This window comes from Ambystoma mexicanum, chromosome 6p, assembly GCF_040938575.1.
Source record: "Ambystoma mexicanum isolate Mex_15411 chromosome 6p, UKY_AmexF1_1, whole genome shotgun sequence".
Lineage (NCBI taxonomy): Eukaryota > Metazoa > Chordata > Amphibia > Caudata > Ambystomatidae > Ambystoma > Ambystoma mexicanum.
The window spans coordinates 1,121,551,525-1,121,574,839 of NC_090935.1; the positions used below are offsets into that span (position 1 = coordinate 1,121,551,525).

The 23,315-nt window shown below is 45.3% G+C and overlaps 1 protein-coding gene and 1 long non-coding RNA gene across 2 annotated transcripts in view; one reads left to right on the forward strand and one right to left on the reverse strand.

Moving 5' to 3' along the window:
* The window catches only part of LOC138510226 (uncharacterized), a 107,891-nt gene extending 94,171 nt beyond the window's left edge, over positions 1–13,720 (reverse strand). Inside the window, exon 1 of the long non-coding RNA XR_011280346.1 lies at positions 12,874–13,720. This is a non-coding gene — a long non-coding RNA (uncharacterized lncRNA). The remainder of the gene's footprint in view (positions 1–12,873) is intronic.
* A 378-nt stretch (positions 13,721–14,098) lies between these two features.
* Positions 14,099–23,315, forward strand: part of GLIS3 (GLIS family zinc finger 3) — a 1,977,963-nt gene continuing 1,968,746 nt past the window's right edge. Inside the window, exon 1 of the mRNA XM_069625730.1 lies at positions 14,099–14,807. The gene's annotated coding sequence lies outside the window, so the exon portion shown is untranslated. The remainder of the gene's footprint in view (positions 14,808–23,315) is intronic.

A 23,315-nucleotide genomic window follows, 5' to 3' on the forward strand; every position in this document is an offset into this window, starting at 1 on the left:
ATTGCAGGAGCAACCTGCACTAAGTTCATCACGGATTTCACAAATAAGAGACTTTCAGTCACCTTCAGTCCCGGTTTCATTTGTCACCCCTACTCCAAGGCACCCTACAACAGTGCCTCCATTAAGGGAGCTGAACTCCCAACAGCCTATGCTAGAAATCACGCTTGCAGCAATTAACAATGCCTTGGTAAGTCTGGGGCGGCTATTCGAAAATATGGATGTCAAAATTAGGCACCAAACAACGTAATTAGACCTATGTAAAGAATGGATGTTGAAAAGACTCACCAAGGAAATTCAACCCCGGCCTGCCACAGCTGATAAAAGCTGTGGAGAAGAAAAGATTGGGAGCACTCACCTACAGGAGGTGCCAAAGGACACAATTCTGGTCCCAGTTTTACCAATATTTGACACAATAATTGGACCAGTCACAGAGGTGATCCCTGGAAATGTTATGAAAGGAAACAATCCACCAGTTGCGACTCCTAAGGCAATCGTGAAAAAGACCTATGACATCTTTCAACCAGATCAACAAGTGATACATGCCTCTAAACAATCTATCAATACAAAGCGAAAAAACAATAAGTGGAAATGAAAAAAAAATCTAAGAACATAAAAAACATTAAAACTGTGAACCAACCTGCTGCAAAGCAATTTGTAAAGAAAATCATCCTAGCTCAAAAACAGAACGCAAGCTTGGCTGTCATAAATAAATATAAAAACATGCGAAAAAACAGAGAGACAGAACTAGAAAATGCAGTGTTGGCTCAGGCTTCCAACCATGAGCCGCTAAACGACTTGGTTGATGAAATAGATAGACAACAGAACATTCCTCCACAAGAAGTCACAGCAGAGCCTGCAGGTGCACAAAAGGGAAAACAGATGAATCAAAGTGACAGCATGACTCTGGACAAAATGTCAACTGAAGCTCGAAGGAGAGAAATTAGAGAGGGGGTTGACGCCTACTTAAGCGCCCAAAAGAACGAACACACAGAACAGAGGATGCAGCAAGTAAATAGCATGCCTGCGAGTCTAGATGCCTCTCAAAATTTAGCTTGTGAATGGCAAAAAGCAAGGAGAGCAACAGCGTAACCAATGCGTAGCACGTGATAAAAATAACACCTTGCCCAAACTACCGATACTCAAACCTAACAACGAAACTCAGGTTAGCATTGCAAGTAACACTCTTGGTCGTGTTACGTTTGACCAAGCCACGAAATGCAGCTGCCTACATGCAAAACAGTACAGTCAAGCACATGGTCAACTGCAGCATGAAGGAGGGCAAAACCCACTGCTGAAACCATCTACAGACTCATATAAACAAAAACTCACTAGTGGCCTGATGGCAAACCAGAAAAGTGCCAACAATATGATCATCAAAACTAAACCAGCTGAACACACATTGATCATGAAGTGCCGCCCTGCTCCTGCTAGACAATTTACGTTATGCCGTACTAACATCTTAAACATCTTCAAGGACACGTCTACACTGAATAACATCTCTTCAATTGATATTGCGCAAGTGGAATTTCCAAACTTATACAAACCAGAGACTGTTAGGTTGTGGATTCCATCAGGTACGGTGGCCCAGGCAATTTGGAACGCGAACCCCGAACTATTTGAACTGGGCTTCACCATCCTGCAAGATAACCAAGGCTATGAGGCTTCAAACATGGTGAAAACACCAACAGAAACATATGTGAGTGTGAGATAACATACAGACATGGAGTGGGGAGCAACTGATTATAACTGGGATCCAATGAAGTAAGCAACCATGACAAAGATCTTAGATTGAAGCAGACGAGGTTGGTCAGCTGGAATACTCGTGGACACTCCCATTTCCCTAAATCCTTGGACAAAAATCTAGAAAGTTTCGATATAATCGCATTTCAAGAAACGTGGCTAATAAATGATCCAGTCTGGAATAACCATAACATCTTGTTATTACCAGCGATTTCTGCCACCAAAGTTCAACCGACATCTGGACTGATGGTAGCCACTAAAATCAGCTCACGATGCATTTTACAACCATGGTTAACACCTAATAACTATATCCAACTGGTGAAGATCCTACAGCATGAACAAGCAATAGCATTGCTGAATATTTACAAAAACCCGGCTGGTATATCAGATTCAAAGTTCTATCAAGATCTGACAAACATGCTAGATGAGATTGCTCTTGATACACAAGTGATCAGTACAATTCTGGTTGGAGATCTAACCTTGCGATGTCTTGACAAAATGGCTCAAAAAAGAACAGACTTTCGCAGGTGGTCTACATTAATGGAGGAACGAGGTCTGATTATGATCAATGTATCACTTTCTGGAGATTTACCACCGAGACCCACGTGGTCTAGGGGGTGATCGAACAGCACAATTGATTTTGTTTATGTGGATAGAGCTCTCTACTCGCAGACTCTGATATTCGAAGTCAGGGAGCAATCATTCAGTGATCATAATATGCTTACACTGTTCTGGAATACAACATTGAAAACAGTGTCTGACCAAAGGAAGTATTATACTCCAGAACTAGTGATAAACAGTGCAAAAATCAGATTTCGTTGGAATCAACACAAGCTACAACAACTCAACGAGATACTATTACAAAACTCACTTAAAGATGAAAAGGCTCCATACACCACAGCACTTTTCTTATTCAGACTGAATGGGCCAGAAAATGGACCCAAAATTCAGAAAGCTCATGCTTTTGACATCCATCAAAAAAATAAAAAAGCCCAGATGAGAAAAGATAAGAAAGCTGCCAGTTTGTTAGCAGAAAGTGCTAGGACCTCCACTTTGCGCTCAATAAAATGTCAGTACAGAAATTGGACACGTAGCAGGAGCACTTTGAAATACCAGCGAGATGGTGTACTAATGCTACAAATATGGACATCGAAAAGCACAGCCCTTATGTGGTCAATTCTTAATAAATCTGGAGAGCAGAAGAAATTGGTCCAAATTAACGGCGTTACGGAGGAGTGTTGGTTACAACACTTTCAAGAACTGTACAGCTCAAAGAAATGGACCATGCTACAAAACCCGATCACGACATGTACAATATGGCAGTTGGACATTGAGATGGAAAACATAGTATACTTCATCAAAAAATCTTCTAGCTCACGGGCACCGGGTGGTCTAAGCAATGCCATGCTTAGAGCATTTCCAGATCATTGGGTGTTACGCTCACCTGGTATCCACGGGGACGACACCCAGCCAGATGGTCCCTGATGCCCTTCCTGATGGTTCCCTTGTGGTGTCGCTGTCAAGGGAATTCTGCCTGGAAAATGAAGACTATGGGCCTCATCACGAGTTGGGCGGTAATGCCGGCGGTATTACCGCTGGCGATTAGCACCAGATCACCGGTTTGGCGGTAATATAATTTCCCATTCCCCACTGAGCCCATTCGGGAATGCCCCATTCCCCATTGGACTCAATGGGGAATTTTCACGCTCTTACCGCCAGCGGATTTCCCGCTGGCGGTAATAGCCCGAATTTTCAGCGGATTTCCCCCCAGCTCAGAGCTGGGGAGAAATCCACCGACGCCCTGATTTGGCCGACCCTTAAATCCGGCGGTAATAGTGCGACCGCCGGATTTAAGGGTTACCGCCAAACTCGTGATGTGGCCCTATGTCAGGACTGGGCGACCAAGGTAAGCAGTTTAATTGCCCACCTCCTTATATTTCCAGCCCCTCCAGGTTCTCTTCTCACCTGGTTGCCGGAATCGGTGGGCTCTCCGTCCTGCTCTCTGGGCAGGGGCGTGTTGGCTTTTGTGGGCGCTGGCGGTCCAGTTACTTCACTGACTGCGGCCCTTGTAGTGTCTTTCAGGTAGGTCTTATTGCAATTAATGGTGTCGTATTTCTTGCATGCCTTTTGTCTGTTCTAGTGTCTCTTTTTATCTCCTCTAGGAGCGTGGAGTGTCCACTCGGAGAACGGGATGTGCTGGGTCTCACCGGGAGATGATGGCGCGCTGTAGCGCTATGATGCGGTAAGGAGGCGCTTTGGGTAGCGCAGCAATGCCCTGTCCTCACTGACCTGTGTTTTTCCCTCTTAGTAGGTCGCGGAGAGTACCCAGCGCAGATGGGGTTTCCAGAGCAGTGCCGGTCGAGAAGTAACCAGCCAGGTTAAGCGCTTTTATGGTTGTAATGTCTCTAGTACCTCCGTTAATAATGTCTTTCTCCTTTTCTCAGGTCCCTCGATCCGGGCGGCGAACTCCTCCAACAGAGATGCCAAGGAGCTGTGAGCAGAGATGGATGAAGATTGCAGGTAAGATTCTGCTGCTAACAATGTTTCTTTGTTTTTTCTGCAGGTCCGGAATTCGTCGGGTTCGCGAGAAAGCTGGACACGGTGAGCGTCACGTTGCTAGAAGCAAAGTAACGCGAAGCGTGTGTTCTTGTTCGGGTGTGTTTTAAATAGCCACTGTAAAGTAGTCCAGGTAAAGTAGTCCCTAGGCCACCACACCCAAAGCACTAGACCGCATAGCTTGGTTCTAGGATCCCAGCTATGTGGATGCCTCCATGTTGGCTGAAAGCCTTAATAAAGTAGTCCCTTAAGCAGATGCCTCTCCCAACTGATGAGCCAGGCACCAGGACTGGCCCCAAGAGGGCTTGAAAAGTGGAAGTCTGGCCTTATTAAAGATCCGAGCCCTGATTCCACCTGGCTTGTGGGCTTGCCAGTGGGAGTCAGGGCTGAGGGTCGTGACATTGGGCAAAGATTCTGTATAACATATTTGCCAAAGTGCTAAAAACAAAAACCATCCCAGACTCGTGGCGTAAAGCAGTTGTAGTTCCTATCTACAAAAGCGGTGATAGACTTCTTCTGCGTAACTACAGCCCTATCTCATTGCTCGATGTTACTGTGAAAGTTTTTGCATGATTTGTACTACGAGACCTCAACCGATGGGCAATACAATATCACAAACGAGATCCCCACCAAACTGGCTTCAGCGTTAATCTGATGTCCTTATACAGCATCAAACAGCAAGCCTGCACCTCGAATCAACCACTGTATCTTGCATACATAGACTTTCATGCAGCATTTGACTCTGTATCACGAGAGCTGCTGATCTGCAAACTATAGAGAGCGCAATGCCCAAACACCATTGTGGACATCATACAGGAGCTGCACACGAATACTTCATTGCAAATGAGATTGAACCTGGAAGGTCTCCTGTCAACTCCTTTGTGGACCAAAAGAGGGTTGAGGCAAGGATGTATCCTGGCCTCGGCCCTGTTCAACTTTTTTATCCACGACTTGCCTGATGTTTTTGAAGATCTAATAACAGATGCACCGAGTTTGGGCCTGAAAAAACTTCCTACATTATTGTATGCTGATGATCTTATTCTTCTGTCAAAAACGCACTCTGGTTTACAAAATCTATTACATGCGGTCACCACGTATATCAACATCAATCAACTCACAGTGAATGTTGCTAAAACAAAAATCATGATCTGCAATACTCGTGAGAAGACTTCCAATAAATACAAATGGGTCTTACAGGGTGCTGAAATAGAGGTAGTGACCAGATACACATACCTGGGAATGAGAATTGATGATCGTCAAACCAATAAAGCTCACTCAGAAACAATGGAACAGAGACTAATGACAGCAATTTCGCAATCCGAACTAATATTACGTACATATGGCAAATTCTCCATAAAAACGGTTATCACTTATAATCAAAAGACTGTGCCAATACTCTTATATGGTCGAGAGACATGGTGTAACGTGAACCAAATCTACCTCCAAAAATGGGAGGGAAAATACTGAAGGGAAATTCTTAATTTGCCTCAATGTACACTTGTTGTAATTATACAACATGAAATTGGGCTGCTGTCCTTACATGTCAGACTCTTGTGGCGGCAGTGTGCTTTGCTAAGGAAATGTGTTCTTGCTGACAACCCTAACACCTTGCTCGCATCTTCAGCAATATATATTCTGAAATCTGCTCACAGTTTTCCGGTCAAGTGGCGAAAAAATGTGTATTGACGCAATGGCTGCTGCAGATGTGTCATTAGAGACACTATTAGAAAATCCGGACAGAGCCAAAAAAAAGTTGTACATCCATGACTGGATTCGAACCAGAGAACTGTGTAGTACATATAGAGACTTCAGAGACAACCCATTTCCCAGTAAGAAGTTTGGTACCTGTGAATCTTATTTAGTTTGTTCACCTTCTGTATTCCTTCGCTCAGCCATCCTACGATTTAGACTAAATCTATGGCCGACTCGATCGTTAATGGCTAAACGAAAGCAAATTCCTAAATCTGTAAACTTTTGTAGATTTTGTCCAAACACTAAGGTGGAAGAAACCCTATGACACGTGTTTAGGCATTCTCCAGGAGTCATGAGAGAGAGAGAACTATTTCTGCATAAATATTATCAACAGTATGAAACCATTGCGCAAGAAGAGAAATGTAATATATTTTTTTCAACAAATCGAACTTCTGTGTATATAGCTATAAAAAGATTTTTAGAAGTCCTGTTCATGGTATAGAAAGGACGTGGGGAAGTCTATTGTCTTTTTCTTAAGTATTGCATTCTAATATACTTATACATTAATCACTGATGATTTTAATTGTACTTGTTAAATCTATGAGAATGGTGTAACTTCTGTTTTCTGTTTGCAAAGACACAGCCTTCTCTTCTTTATATCAACTTATCAATTCTTGTAATGACAATTTTTGTTTTTATATGTTGTAAAGTTGTTAATCAACTAAAACAACTATTAATTAAAAAAAAAAGATGGCAATAAAGAAAGTGATCACTACTACAATACAGTGTAGAAACTTAAAAAACCTTACACCAGAAGCATTGGATCCATGGCTTGTCACAATGCGACAGAACATGAATGACGACTCCTCAGTAGATGAAATCACCAAGGTATACCAACACACTCTTCAGAAAGCAGTGAATGCGTTAGCTCTTTGGCATAATAAGTCTTTCAAAGAGAGACTAACCCTTGGTTCTCTCCTGACCTACAAAAACATAAAAGTAAAAAAATCAAAGCACTCTATAACTGGAAGAGATCGTTGACAGAACTAGATAAAAAAACGTACAAATTAACTGTAAAAAGGTTTAAGGCGGCGGTCATTACAGCTAAGAAATGTTACACAGATGACCGCATAGCTAAATCACAGTCCCAACCAAGGGAACTCTTTAAGGTATTAAAAGAGCCTGAAACCCCCAAACAAGATAATACTGACATGATCATCAGAGATGCTGAATGGTGCAAACGGGTACAAGATCACCCACCAGCCATAACAAAATCCTGTTCACCTCAGCAGCGGCAACCTATAAAGCAGCTATCTTATCTACCAAAAAAGAAGCCTACAATACCAGAATCCACAATGCCAAATCAAGCTCTAAAGAGCTCTTTAGTATCCTAAAGGAGCTTAAATCCACAAGCACCTCCTTCTCAGGACTGCACTAAGGATGCGATCTGGTGCACAAAAATCTGGCAAGTGCTAGCAGACAAAATCACCTTGCTTCAAAGCAAGATTGAATCTAAAAAGACTAGCCTCTCAAGCTGCCATCGCCCTAGAGAAATGTCAGCCACAATGCACACCTTTTGAGTTCTCCCAAGTAACACCGAAGCAAGTGGAAGACATCATAAAAGTCTGAAACCTTCTCATTGTCAAGGTGACATATGTCCAGCTTCTATTATTAAGGAAGGCACTAAAGAGTTAGCCCCTTTCATCACCACTTTGATAAATTCTTCTTTTAATTCCAATCAAGTCCCTAACAATCTCAAGGAAGCTTGGGATATGCCACTCCTAAAGAAACCCAACCTAGACCCAAACATTCCAACAAAATATAGGCCCATTGCTACCGTCCCCTTCCTCTTAAAAATCCTGGACCGAGTTGCATATCTGCAAATTCAGAAGCACTCAGAGGAAAACAATCTATTAGGCTCAGGCAATCTGGCTTCAGGCCGAGGCATGGGACGGAGACAGCTCTCATAGATTTGAAGATCCAAATGGACGAGGCGAAGGACAAAGGCAAGCTAGCGATCCACATACTACTAGACTTGTCGGCGGCCTTCGACCTTGTCGACCACCAAATTCTAACCAGACATCTCACCACAGCAGCAGCCTTCTCTTCCAATGCATCTGATTGGGTCAACTCCTTTCTCTCCAACCGAACCACTAGAGTCTTCTCTCCTTCAGCCTCTGCAGACCCGAGCCCCACACTCTGTGGAGTCCCTCAAGGTTCATGCATTTCACCCATGCTTTATAACATATTTACAAAGCTCCTATTCGATTGGCTGGACAACTTGGGTGTCATCTACACCAACTTTGCAGATGACACACAAGTCCTCATCCCCCTTACAGGTTGCTGTGATCAAGACTCTAAACTACTGAATGTTATATACCTAGAAATCCAGACCTGGATGGCCACAAACAGCTTATGCCTTAACAACGATAAGACCGAGCTGCTGATTGTTGGCACCAAAGTTCGCCTGAACAAACTTGACCACAGATACACATCTTTCAATATTGACAGTAACATGATCAAGGTCTCCAAGGAAATAAAAACACTGGGGGTCTATCTCGACTCAACACTGTCCCTCAAGAGACAAGTCAGCTCTATAGCGGCCTCCACAGCCTACACTAATAAATTAATCTATAGCTGCAAACCTTACTTATCTACCAGTAGCTGCCTAACGCTAGCCAGAGCCTTAGCATTGTCAAAAATTGACTATTGTAACACACTCTTTCTAGTCTCCTCTGAGCACAATTCAATTCAATTCAATTCAAACAGGCTTCAGGTCCTTCAAAATAACTCCTTGAGAGCAGCACTTAACCTACCAAGATCCAGGCATATCTCTTTTCTCAGACAAAATGCCAATTGGCTGCCAATCCGTGACAGAATCACGCTCCGCACCCTGGTAATCACGCACAAGTGCCTCGCGAACACAGCTCCCAAATACTTGTCCGATAAAATCTGTAAGCACCAATCTTCTCGCACCACCAGATCTGCCCTATCCCATTGCCTGGCAGTACCTAGGTTCAACCTAAAAACTGCGGGAGGAGCCAGCTTCCCAGTCCAGGCAGCCAAACGTTGGAATTCCATACCCATTACCTACAGACTAGAACCCTCCCTCCTGTCGTTTAAATTGGGAATCAAAAAACGGGTTGTACAACAAGCCTCTCCAATGAGGCACCCCTCAACTGTTGCTGACCTCCGCCCCAAATTTCCTCTCTTTGATTGTCTGACTGCACTTGTGTTTATGCTTTGTTGTAAATCCTTTTTCTTGGGCCTGACTTACCTGTAACCATTGGTCACCCTTACTACCATTGTTTCATATTTTTCTCCATGTATGTATCTCCTAAAGTTTTTCCAGTGCCCAGTTACCTCAGGGTTCGGCGCGCGATATAAATAATAAACAAATACAAATACAAAGATGCCATGGACTCCAAACTTAAGAAAATTAAGGATGGGATTGTACTATCTAAAAAAGCAAGTACCTGGAAAGACCTCGACACTTCTACTAACAATAATTATAGGAAATGCAAACCGGAAGAGCAATTCACCTTTAAACCCATAGGTGAACCTGAGCTGGCCTTGATTATTGAAAAACTTAAACCCTTGAATTTCAAAGGGGATATTTGTCCGGCCTTGGCCATTAAGGCTTGCTCCTCCGCATTGATTTCTACATTATGCAGGTTTGTGAATGCCTCATTTAGAGACAGCTATGTTCCAGGAAGCATTAGAAAATCCTGGATAACACCCTTGTTGAAAAAATCTGGTCTTTCGCGGGGAGATCCTCTGCACTATTGCCCATCTCAAATTCCCCTTTTCTTCTTAAAATACTAGACAGAGTGGCGCATTTGCAAGTTCTCACACATTTCAGATCATATAACATCCTGAACTGGTGGCAATCCGGATTCAGAGAGAGCCATGGAACGGAGAAGGCATTGTTTGGACCTTACGTCCAAGCTTCTTCGAAATAAGATCTGGGAGAAACAAGCATGCTTATGCCTCTTGATCTTTCTACCGCCTTTGACCTTGTGGGCCATGCATCCCTGATCACCAGGTTGGAGGAGGTAGGCTTTGCAACCTCTGCAGCGCAATGGGCTAAATCTTTTCTCTGTGAACGCCAGTGTAGGGTGAGTAGTGCCCTTGCAGATTACAGTCCCAAAGTGCTAGCCCAAGGAGTGCCACAGGGGGCTTGCCTTATCCCCAATGTTTATAGCATATTTACAGTGTCATTCCTCGATTTCCTGGAAGACAATAACAGAGAGTTTACCAGCTACGCTGACGACACTCAAGGTGTCATCCCCCTGACAGGTACCTTTGGAGCAGACAAGCGTAACATCAATAGGATATATGGCCTAATACAAAATTGGATGTGCATCAATTGCCTCTCACTCAACACTGGCAAAACAGAGCTGATGTTAGTGGGGACAGAAGCCAAAACTTGCAAGATGGAGGTGGAGTATGCCCAGCTCCAGATCGATGGATGTATAATTCAGACAAAAATAAGGTTAAAACCCTCAGGGTTTATCTCGATTGCAATTTGAATATAAATGCCCAGGTTAGCAGCCTGGTCGCGTCAGCCTCGTACTATATCAAGCTACTGACCCATGCGCGCCCCTTCCTCTCAAAAGAAAGTTGGGAAACACTAGCAAGAACACTGATGGGATCAAGAATTGACTACTGTAGCAGTCTCCTCATTGGTCTACCAATAACAGAGGTTAATAGCAAGTGGTGCAAAATAACGCGTCAGAGTTATTGTGGACCATAGTAGAAGGGACCACATATCTGATGCGACAAGAGGCCTACATTGGCTTCTGATTAAAGATAGAATTTGTTTTCATCTCATGCTGATTACTTACAAATGCTTGAGAAGCACAGTGCCAGCCTGTCTTAAAGATGAATTCGTTTTAAAAGCCAGTACACATAATCTGAGATCCAACAACTCCTCTCAACATAAAAATCCTGCCTGTCGATTGGCTCAGGTCAAGAAAGGAGCATTTTACACAGCAGCTACAGCGGTATGGAATTGTTTGCCTCTGTGTCTGAGAGAGGAGACCTCAATCACGATCTTTAGGAAAAGATTGAAGACCTTTTTGTTTAACTAATCTGACCCTTCCTCCCCGAACCACCGTAACTAATTGGGACCTTCCCCTCTGCCTTTTAACTATGTGTGTGTCGTGTTTGTCTTGTCCGTTAGCGCCCTGAAGCCTCCGGGTCAGTGGCAGCGCTATACAAATCATTAAAGTAAAGTAAAGATGTATGAAGCCTAACACTGGAGCATGTCTGGAGATTTCAGGAGCATCTTTGAGTTATTCATCTGCAAACATGTTCATAAAGATCGGTTCAAGCGCATCTAAAGGATCGCCAGTTTTGGGCTTTGGGGAACCAGGAATAAGGCAGCAGTTGCAAATCTGAGATGCTCGTGGACATCTGATGTTCTCCAGTAAAAATGATTGTGAATCAGGCCTACAAAGACTTACACTGCACCTTTTGGTACCATATACGAAAACACCACAGCAGAGCCTCTGGAGATTGCTGCCTCTAGTTTACTGCCACCCTGCGTCGTGATCGTCCAGCGGCCCGTACTATTATTTACGCGCTTCTCCCGGTCAATGTCCATTATTTCCGTCCATTTGCTACTTCGCCCGCCTGTTCTCCCTTTCCTCTTTCTCCCTTCCCATCGTGCACCCTTGCCATCATATCCCATAATTAAGATCCGTTCCTCTCTCCACTCCCATACTTCTTTCTAATTTCTGCACCACTCCGCCTTCAGGAGGGCTTTCTAAATTATCTCTTAATTTCCCATTCTCTCCTCCATCAGTGCACACCGTGACATTGTCTATGCCCCTCTCTCCATTCTAGTCCTAATTTCTGACCTTTCCCCACACGGTTTTCGCGTTTTGACCCCGCCTCGCTTCAGTGCACACCACACAAGACCCTGAAGCCCCATCCGCCCGGCCAGTGGAAACACATATATTTTCTATTTCGCCAATTTCAGCCCTCGGCCCACTGCAATATGCGGGGCCCAACTCACTTACATTTCAGACCACCTATAATCGATACCATTCATTAATTTCCCTTTTTTCAAGATACTAGGCCCACACTTTCCCCAGCCTGTCGCTGCACACCAGGTATGCCCGATGTCTCCACATTGATGTGTTTAAAATGCCGTGAGTGGGGCATGCAGTCCTCGCCCTCTGCGGCAGTCTCGCATTCCTGCCCTTGTAGATCATTAAACTGGAAACTCTTACAACGCTATGACGACGAAGTCAGATTTTAACCGGGCCGACAAAACAGTCACTTGTTGGACAACACTACCAGCCCATATTATACTCCTTCTGGTTAGAGAGATGCAAACATGTCTGCCGGGCCCCCTTCTCTGTGGGGAGGTACCAAGCTCTGCGATGATTCTATCGCACTCATTGGTTATGGTGTTTTGACGCGTTGTGTATCACAGACCATGCCCCGCAAACCCCCACCCGCCGCCTCACCTCCCCACACCTTAATCCCAACACTCCCAACCCACCTCATTTACATTGGCAAACAAACGGATGGGCGTTTATGTACTGGAGGAATTGAAATACAAATATACAAAGATTCAATTTAAAAACAAGAAGTACAAAACGTGATTTCCGTCCGTAAATATTCGTATCGCTCACCTATCGCTTGCCCCCTTATCTCAACCTGTCACCATTACAAAAAATAATGCCCATTAATATTTCAGATTCAGTTATGAGAATAACTCTGCTGGTTTCAAATTCCTTTTAATCTGTTATGGAAAGCCAGCTCAGTGGGTTGGACGCGTACGCGTACTGCAGAAGCATTGGGCCCGATTCCCAAAAAAATTAGCAAATGAGATGGCAAAGGCATCCAAAATGTGCAGTTTATCCCCCATACCTGAATCTAGAGCATCCCTGGGGTGCCCCGTATCTCCCTGGGACATGTTCCAGGCCTCTGCGGGTCTTCTCCAGGGCTGTCAGAGAGCAGGTGCGAGTCAGAAATGCTCGGAACAACATTCCCTTTGCCCCAGTGCAAATCTTTGTAATTCAGGGTGATTCCCGCACGACGGGGCACCCACTCACTCTTTCAAGGTAGAAGATGTCAGCAACAATGAAGGGGATCTGGTAACTGGACTCTTATTTTTAGGGGTGACACGTGTCCTTATTTCAGGTTGTTCCGTGCGATTTATAAAGGTCTGTCCTCGTTTATTTACGGGGACTTTTGCATTAACAAGAATGGAAAGGACGCTTCAGACTGACGGGACCCTAACCTGACACATGTAAGACGTGCTCATTTTTAAGCACGATGTGCAGCGCGAGCAATTAGAGGACTGGACGCAGGCTGCCCACGCTCTGGAGTTAGTCAGTCCAAGTCTTTTTCAGCCATTGACAGTGGCTGGCACCGGAGCCCAGATTTCAGCAATACTGGACGTTCGTGTAACATTTCGTGAATACGATTAAACAAGTGAATCATGAAAGCGAACACTCAGCTGTAAAGTGTCAGACGATGTGTCACCATCTCCCCTTCTCCCGTGTCTGGGGGTGAGAGCGAGGTATGGGAACCAAGCAAGATGGGTCATTGGGGGGAGCGAGAAGGAGTGAGAGCGCAACGGCAGATTGGGCCGATCCAAAAAGCCACCTTAGAGAGAAAGCGAGCGAGAGAGAGGCGAGAGCAAGGGGCATTCCGTGGAAAAGCATGTAGCAAGCGGAGCGCACGGACCTGCTGCTGTCAGTTCTAAGTGGGCTCCAAAGGGGGGGGTCCGTAGGCAGGTTTGCTGAACCCCACCCACAAGGTTAAAACAACACCCCTTGTTTTTATCAGGTCGCTTTGCTCTCGTCCTTATACTATACTATAGACCCCTCCTCTAAACCCTTTTCCAACCCCTCATCTCGTGTTTGCCAACTGAGTGTTGGAGCCTGATTTACATAAATGTTTTAACATGGGAAAGTCCCATTGAAAGTATTTTTGTAAACCGGGCCCTTGGTGATATGCAAAAGGGTAATCCACTGAAGGGAAAAGCAAGCGAATGCAAATACACGCAGAAGTAGCCCACACTCAGAGCGCTCCCTGATTGGCCAGATAATGGCTCTGTGGCAAAGGGAGATCAAGTCGGCGTCTCAGGATCACAATGCTGCCGAGCATACACGCCGGGATTACAATGGAGTCTCTTTAAACAGCCGCAAATTAAACTACTAGACCCCCACCGCCTGTCTGGAGAAAATCCGCATTTTTGTCGGGAAAGCGGAGCTTGTTTAGTCAGGTATATTTGTCCCCTGCCCTACGGAGCAGGCACGAGCGGTGTGCAGTCCTCCCTCCCGCGCCCTCCTACCCTCCCCCTTTCACTCCAGCAGAGGCATCATCTCTGGGCTGCAGGCACACACAGCCCAGCGGAGAGCTCCTGCAACTGCGGGTGCCAGAGCCGTGAACTCTCTTGGACACCCCCCGCCCCTGCTGCTCCCCCGGTCACAGCACACCGAGACAGGCAGCGGGACCGAGGAAAGGAGTTCTCCGGGACCCCACCCGCCTCTCCCATGAGCCCCCTGCTGGAGACCGGACACTGACATGGGAGCAGAGGTCATCGTGGCATTCGGGCAGCCCCGGCAGCCAGCGCCTCCTTGCGGGCGAGCGCGCCTGAACCCCAGGATGGCAGGCGGCTGCCCCTCGACAAAACATCACTTTTGGGTGTGATGGACCTATGAAGCCAAAGTTGTGCTGGCCGCTCTCCTTTTTGGGGTATCCAGTGCTTATTTTCGCTGCTACATGTTCCACCCGGATTGTGGCTGCGCACGGAGGGAGCTCGGCTACTGTGTTGTGGGAGTCCTGGTAACCTGGTAAGTGGAGGCTCCGGGGACGTCGCCTAGAGGAAGAGGCGAAAGGTGCTCTGCAAACACTGTGTAAGAGATGTAGAGGCACACGTCTGGGTGCCGTTTCTGCCACCACGTTATTAAAAATACTGTTACTTTTAAAGTAGAGGTAAATTATTTATGCTGCTCTCAAAGTGGGCACTTCGTGTGTTACACATGTCTATCCAAAAACGACACCACTGTCGTTAGGAACATGTGTAAATATACACAGAACGCGTGAATATGTAGAGTGGGCAGCATGGGGTAGACGGACGAGAAAGCCCAAACAGCAGTTAAACAAGGCTGGGTAATTCCCTTTTATTTGCTCGGTTATTGAATCTAACTTGCCAACGGGCTATGGAAGAGTTCCCGGAACATTTCAATGCACTCTTCTTTGAAAAGTCTCGTGCTTGGATGGGTCCTGCGTTGTCATGTGCCACAGCCGGAACACTTCACACGGAGTTTTTGGGAGAGAGTCCAGAGGTCTGGAAAGCATGAGTAGAGAAACTCTCAAGGGATTTGCATGTAACAACTTCGCGGTTGTTTCTTCAAACTTACTCACTTCATCCAGGGTCTCCCAGGGGGAGGGGGGGGGGGGGGGGTGGGAGACTCATTTTTCCTGGAAACGATGTACCACGATTTATCAAATAAAAAACGGAACTTTTCACAATGGGGATGCATTAACACCAATACGCGTAACATTGTCAGGGGGGGAGAACACGATGCATTCATTAAACAGGGACCCTGCATCATCTATCTGCTTTACTTCTTAAATAGAGTTTTGATTTACACAAGTGTTTTACAATGGTGCAATCCCATTGAAAGACGGCATGTAAATCAGGCCCCAAAAGTTTTTTTTATTTCATGAACGAGACTCTTGTAGAGGGTCGTTTTTAACTTTATCTACAGAGAAAGTGCACCGTAGTGCAGTTATCTCCTCATTGTGCATAGTGCAGTTATGTCCTATTGACAGGAGACGTGGATAGCTCAGCGGGTTGAGCGCTTGCTGCTGTGATCTGAGCATGATCTGCAGGTTGCAGGCAAGGCCAACTCAGCCTTTCATCCTTCCGAGGTCGATAAATGAGTACCAATTTCGGTTGGGTGATATTTGTATGTAAATATGTGCTCGGTAAAGCACTTTGGATTAAGGCGCTATATAAATAACACATCATTATCATTATGAACATATATTTGAATTAATCACTTACCCCTGCAGGGTGGCAATACTTAATTGCAAAGACATCTATGCTTTGATTAAGGGCTCGCTTGTCCCACGTTTCTTTTGATGGCGTATCCTTCCTTATTAATATCAAATAAATACGGATGTAGCAGTACTCTGATACAGACGAGCGACTGATGGTGGGATTATTTCTTGCATAACAACTTGATTCATTGATAAACAAGAGGTTTAGGGGATGGCTTGTGCCATGGATCTGGCCGAGCAGGCAAGGAGCTGCCCCAGCCCCACCTAGCGCTGGTGCATTCACTCTGACCTTAGCGGATGCAGGGCACACCTGTGTTTGGGTGGCAAATAGAAGGTGTACCTAGGTGATGCAGGACTTGACACACCTGAAGGACCACAGTACAACCTGCAGGCCCCAAAACCTCTGAGAAACAGGAGGCCATCCGACTTCAGTGACCCGTGGCATCAAATATATTGGGGATGGAGGCCAGGGAGATATACAAAGAGATCGGTTTTCCTCCACACGTGTTGGTGTAGAATATGGGACCTTTGCGGGGGCGAGGGGATGCAGGATGCAGTGATTGGACTTTGTGTTGTGTGGAAAGGAGAGAGTTTTAAGCATAACGTATGTACTTCTGTCAAATCCAAAACTCATCTTTGCATACGTTTCGATGTATTTCTCTGCACTCACCCTGGTAATAGAAAAACTGCAGCACAACACTAGCCCCCTTCTACGAGAAGCAAAGCCAAATCCCCTGCTTAGATTGGGCTGAGTCCACTCACTCCTTTGGAAGGGAGTAGGGCCCGTGGAGGGGGTGGGGCGCACGTTATCGAGCAACAATGAAAACGTGTTTGTCTCCAGGCTGACATGAAAAGGAGCGCACTTTTCTTTTGGGCCACATAGTTGATACATTGATGGCACTATAGAACGAGTTCATTGCGTCCCATAGTTGGACAATGTCATCCTAGAGAAAAGCTGTCATTTGTGTTCAGAAAATAGGCACTGTTCATATGTCCCGCTTAAGGGGCTGACTGGTGGGAGTAATTGGAGAGCAGTCAGTGCCCTTGTTTCTGTGAAGACAGGAGGGGGGGATCAGGCTTGGACAGGCTATAGGGCAATAGGCCCATGGCCGAACCAAAAACACAAAATACTAGTGTGGGCCAGTTTTGTTGGTCAAAGTGGGCCACTTTTTTTTGAATAGCCATTTGTAACGGTGGGCCACTTTGTCATTGGTGCCCGAGTCTATTTTATGGCCCAGACCGACCTGGGGGTGTGGGGGGGATGGGGGGAGGGAGGGCAGATACAATGTTTAAGCGTCCTCGGTTGGCGCGTGCCCACTTCCGTGGCGAGTGTGATCCAGCCAGTCCTTTCCCAAGCTCCCGTCCTTGCCACCCGCCGGAGAGATGATCCCTTCATTTGTGGGGTGGTTCGGTTCCTTCATCTCATCTGCCTTCACCGTGGCCCTCCTACTGCCCACCATATACACCGAATGAGGGTGCCTTTTTACACAAACTCCCAGGTGTACACGCGCAGCAACTGTCGCTCCAAGAAAAGTATGCTAACAGCAATATATGCTTACACTGCAAACTATTTTCCAGTTTTGTTTATTCATTAATGAACATTCTGTTTTACTATTGATATTTTCTTTTACTTGTTGAAAGTGCTGCAACGAGTGCGATTGCTCTTCTGGTGGGCCCGCGGTTGTGGTCCCAATCCAACCCGTTTGTCACGAGCTGCCCCATGTTTTTTTGGGGGGGGCAGGGGGCTGCGGGCTTGCACGCCGCCCAGGAGTTTGTCATGCTGCAAGCTCTGCTCACCTGTTACTTACCCGCAGCTGGCATAGCTGTCTGGACACACATCTTTCACCCTCCGAGGCGCTAAGAAAAGGCGGCTGTGTTTCTTCGCTCCCGTTATGCGGAGTGCCCCATATACACATGCATAGCTCTCAACTCACACGCTTTTGGCGGGTGTCACCCGCCTTGCAAAGGGCTGACTCACCCGCCAAGCCTCCTGCACTCCCATTCATTCCAATGGGCGTCTCACCCGCCAAAAACAAAATCGGGTGATTTCACCCGCTTTTGCAAGGCAAATGGTTGAGAGCTATGCACATGCATGGAGGAGCCCCATACACATGGAGGTGTATGGGCAAATGTACACCTATCGGGGCTTTTCAGACACATGATCGAAAGTGTTTGGGTTGCCTGAGGATTTCTTAATTTGTTTCCTCAATGTCCACAGAGGAATCTCAAGTTGGACCGTCCATTCGTTATTTTTACTCCGTTCATTTCACGGAACAGGTGTACAATGTCATGTGTACGTTTTGATGATTAATATGCACATAGTCCAAGACAAACGTGCGCTCTTTACGCCTTCGCATACCGTTGTGTTTACCTATTTGTGACCTAGAGCTCTCGTAAACTGATCGCTGTCACACGTAAGTATCCCAAACAGTTGGATGCTTTCTGAGATTTGCCCTAATAAGTAAACTTAGTTGGGGAAAGAGAGACGAAAGGCCCTGGAATGCAACCAACACCGGGTTGCCTGACATAGGACCACTTAGGGCCTGTGAGCAGCCACTGCCGGCGGACCTGAGGTCAACGGCGTCCCCGCGCCCCATGTCTCTTGACCTCCACTCTGCACTCGCAGTGCGCATGTGCGCATGTGCAGAAAGACTGGCACTACCAGGGCGCTCGGGCGATGTCGGCGAAGGCCCAGTAGTGGCGCGACTAGAACCGCGCTCTCCTCACGGGCTCAGAGGCGACGTGCACCTGTACGCGGCCCTGCGTGAATTCTGCATAAGTTCAGCAGTTATGTTTCTCCTTCTTCATTTCCTGGGCCGAACGTCACTATAGGAACAGGGGACACCGCTACATCGACGGTTTTACACAGCAGAGGCAACTCGCACCTGTAAACGATAGACTGCATCGAGCACTTCTACTTTCTGACTGGGCCCCCGGCAGGCTGCAGTTTCCAGTTTAAAGGGGCCGTGCACTGTCTCTCCCTCCGCAGACCTTGCATGAGATTGGAACAAGGCATATACATATTCGAGTTTTTTTTTCTATCCTCATGTATTTATCTTCGGTTAAAAGTAAAATACACTTGAGTGCCTTCCTTGTACCCGAAGCTTCACATTTATGGCATTAGAAAGAAAATCGGGATATCCTCAGAATCTAATTCTGATATTGCCACATGACCAAATTGTATGTGGCTGCGAAAATCCCTGGACCTGTACTGAATGTTCAAAAGTACTATAGCTGTCAACATTGGAAGTGGTTCAAACGGGTAGAGCATGTATATAAAACAAATAAAAGAGCGTTTCATAAACTGCCGTTCGGACCATTATATATTAACATAATTGTCAAAGAACTTCCACGGAAGCAAAAACAGGCGATGCACGCACTTTTTTACTGGAAAAAATGTGGATTCCAAAATCACATCTTGCTCTCCAGCAACCGGGGATTTTAAAGTAAAGTATCACTTTTTGTTGGGGGTTGAGGTGAGGGGACTAATTTCAGTTAACGTTTTATCATATCATACTGTGTATAGTAAATTACACTCATTCCGAAAACAAATCGCGATATTAATATTTGCCATCACATTGTCACACTAATGTATGACATTCAAACAGTGTAATGTAACATTTATTTCAGAGCTCAGAGTGGAATAGGGCAATTCTTTCGGCTGCATAGACAGGTGTGTCAGGCACTCTCTAAATGAACAGGGACATACAGGTCATTTTGCACCGTCATGAATGCCAATGTTAAGGGTTAAGCTATTATTAAACACGAACAGCATAAAAATAACATTTCTGAAGCCACTCACCCATTTCAGTGCTGGCGTGTACTTAGCATTTGAATTTTAGTTATTATTGTACGTGAACTGTGGTATGAAGGTGGTAGAAAGTGTATATGTGTTTGTGAGATAGTTCTTTGCGTAGGCATGAGTGTATGCTTTCAAATGATTTCATTTCATGTTTATTTTAGGACTATTGTCTAAACCCCTAATCTGGGTTTTTCGAATGTGCTTTTTGTTTGGTATATATCGTGGTATGTTATTGGGCTATAGTGTATACATATACATATTTGCAGAACTTACTTTCTGACATGTTATTTGTAATGGGGAGGTAATGTTCCGGCAATGTTATTTTTTTTAATAGGTTTAACCTTAATGTTGCATGCTTACAATTTGTAGCCTGTAAAATATAATACGTAGTTACCTTAATTTTTTTTACTTTCTTTCCATTGGTTTCTTAGTTTTTTGTAAGGCAGTATTCTATGATTTATACATGAGTTATGTTCAACGATTTCTTTGCAGTGTTTAAGGTGCATGCATGTTATTTCAATTATTTTCTGCAAGCTATTTTGTTGGTGTTTGCAGATTATTTTACAAGTACTCTATTTATATGCTGTTTATACAACAAAGAGGAGAGGTTTGCCTTTTGGTGATGGCGTGTCTGTGTCCACTGGTGCAGCAGTATGTTTTGTGTGCCTCGATGTGTGTGTATTTCGCTTTGCCCTACCATACTGCCTATGGACGAATGGGTGCCTGTGTGAATGTGTGTCGGTCTGGTTGAGGGGGTGGGGATGCCTGTGGACGTTTTTGTGGATTGCACTGTACATTCTTGATTTCGTTTTGTCCATCCAGCCAAATGGGTGTGTTAGGGGCTGCAGATTTTTATTGTGTAGTGCGGTATAGTTTTCACTTAGTTTTCTCTCTCTGGCCCTACTGCACATGCACATGCATATATATACATTTTATTCTTAGAAAGTGAATAACTCCGGTTTGGTTGATCTCTTGTACACTTTATTCCATGGAACTAGGTGAGCATGTGTGTCCTGGGGTCTGTGGATGTTCTTGTGCATTGAGCAGTATAGTCTTCATTTCACTTTTCCCCTCTGGGCCGACTGAGCATGGGTTTGTGAGAGGGTTGGGGGCGCTTCAGATGTTCTTCTGTGCTGTGCTGGATATTTATTTCGGATTGCCCCTCTAGCCGTACTGCACATGAAACACTAGGGCCCTGATTCACAGAACGTTTCAGAATGGTGTTTTGCCATTATAAAACGCTTCTGTGAATTAGGCGCTTGGTGTCTGTTAGGGTTTTGTATCTTTTTATGCTTTCTGTGCTTTGCATGGTATAATCTTCATTTCATTATGTCCCTCCAGGCACCAGCCCTTCGGCACATTTACAGATAAACTGATATATTTTTTTTCTGTAACAGTTATTACCTCATGTTTGGATGATCCAATTTCCAAAATCTTTTAAGAATACAGTCATAAGTGTGCACGTAAAAATCTTGAAAAAATCAAAACAGATTTTGCACATGCATTGATTTTTCGAAGCTGTCACCAAAGAGACAATTTGCCTGCTATTCCAATTCACACCTCTTGTTTTTACTCTCCCAGAGTAGCAACAGCAGTAATACACAGGTTGATCACTCCAACCGTGGATTGTATGCTTATGTTTACAATGTATGGACCATTAGTGTTAGCATAAATGTCCTTCCAAGAGGTGCTCTTCTTCACTATTGGTATCAGTTTTCAGTTATGTATGTGTCTCTTCCTCTGTGACGATTTGTTCTTGGCTCAGTGGTTTCTGATCTTTGAGTCCGTAAAGTTCTTGCTAGTGTGATTTTCATGGCTTGGCATCGGTGCTCACGCCGAAAACCTCCCTCCAACTCAACCTATCTCTGGTGGGAGAGCAAATGAGTTCCATGTTACAACCTCTGAGAGGGTAATGTCTGTATTTTATGGCTCTTGCTCTTCCAGAAGCAAATATGTTACACATCCTTAATGATTTTGAAGTAGCAGAAGCATTATGTAGATTGATATGGAACATCCAGTCTTCGGTAGAGCAAATGAAAGTTGGTCAAGGCAGGAACTGGGTGCATGGTTCTCTGGTCTGACATTGCGTTATTCTCTTTTCACATACGTTAAATACTGTTCTAAATGTTGTTGTAGGAAGTTGCACTCTAACATTCAATGTATACAAAAGGGGTCCCATGCTATTTAGTGCACAGCCAGAATCTCAATTAGTCAATCAATCTCCGAATCTTTCCTGTATAATGTATATTGTACACTTTGATCAATGCGACTGATGCAGCTGTAGTGGGTAAAAGTCACACAGAGAGCAACTTTGTTCTGCCGTTTGCAGAGAACTAATCCAGTCATGGTTTTTGAAAAACATTTGTTGTCCACACATATCGTATGTGGCACATATCAGCCTGTTAGGGATTTTCCAATTCACTTTGTCATCATTCACTTTTGATTTCTTTTATTTCAATGTCTGCTTTTTTAATTCTGCATAATATGCAGTATATATAAAAGTAGATAGTCTATAATATTCTTTTTAATTTATATACCCCTGCCTTTCACCTTTTTTCTGCTGACGAGGTTTCCAGACGAGTCCGATCTATGAAAGTCTCGTCAAAACTATCAAGGACCACATCGACTCCCTGGCTCCTGCCCTGGCTGACTTCTGCAATCACTCCTTCGCCTCTGGAGTCTTCCCATTCCCCCTTAAGCACTCCATTGTGCACCCTCTTCTTAAGAAACCCTCTTCCAACCCCTCCTGCCCGGCTAACTATCGCCCAATCTCCATCACTCCCTTCCTGGGCAAGCTCCTGGAGAAACTGGCCATCTCCCAGCTTAATCTCCATCCTGAATCTGTTGGTAGTCTTCATGACGATCAGTCTGGCTTCAGAGCTGCCAGAAGCACGGAAACTGCTCTCCTGAACATCTGTGAGGACCTGCTCTCGAACCTTGACTCTAACACTCCGTGTGTTCTCATTTTGCTCGATCTCTCTTCTGCCTTTGATACTGTCAAGCATGCCATCCTGCTCAACCGTCTCCGTGATAACCTGGGTATCACTGGTCAGGCTCTGGCATGGCTGACCTCTTTCCTCTCCAATCGACCCTCCCAGGTCCAACTGGGGTCCTTCCTCTCTGACATCTTTTTCTTTACCTGTAGTGTCCCCCAAGGATCTAATCTCTCTCCCTGGCTGTTCAACCAGTATCTGGCACTCCTTGCCCACCGCATCGCCGCTCTCTGCCCCAACTTTCAGTGCTATGCGGATGATACCCAGCTCATTTTCAGGCTACCCTCAGCCTCCTCTTCTCCTTCCCTCATCTCAGACTGTCTTTCTGCTATCCAGGAATGGTGTGCCGCCAATAACCTCTGCCTTAATGATAGTAAGACTGAGATTCTACCCATCGGCACACCCATTCCCTCCTTCCCTGCAGCTCTCTGGCCGGCCTCTCTTGGCCCTCTTCCTGCTTCTACCTGCAAGGCAAAAAACCTCTGGGTCATCTTCGA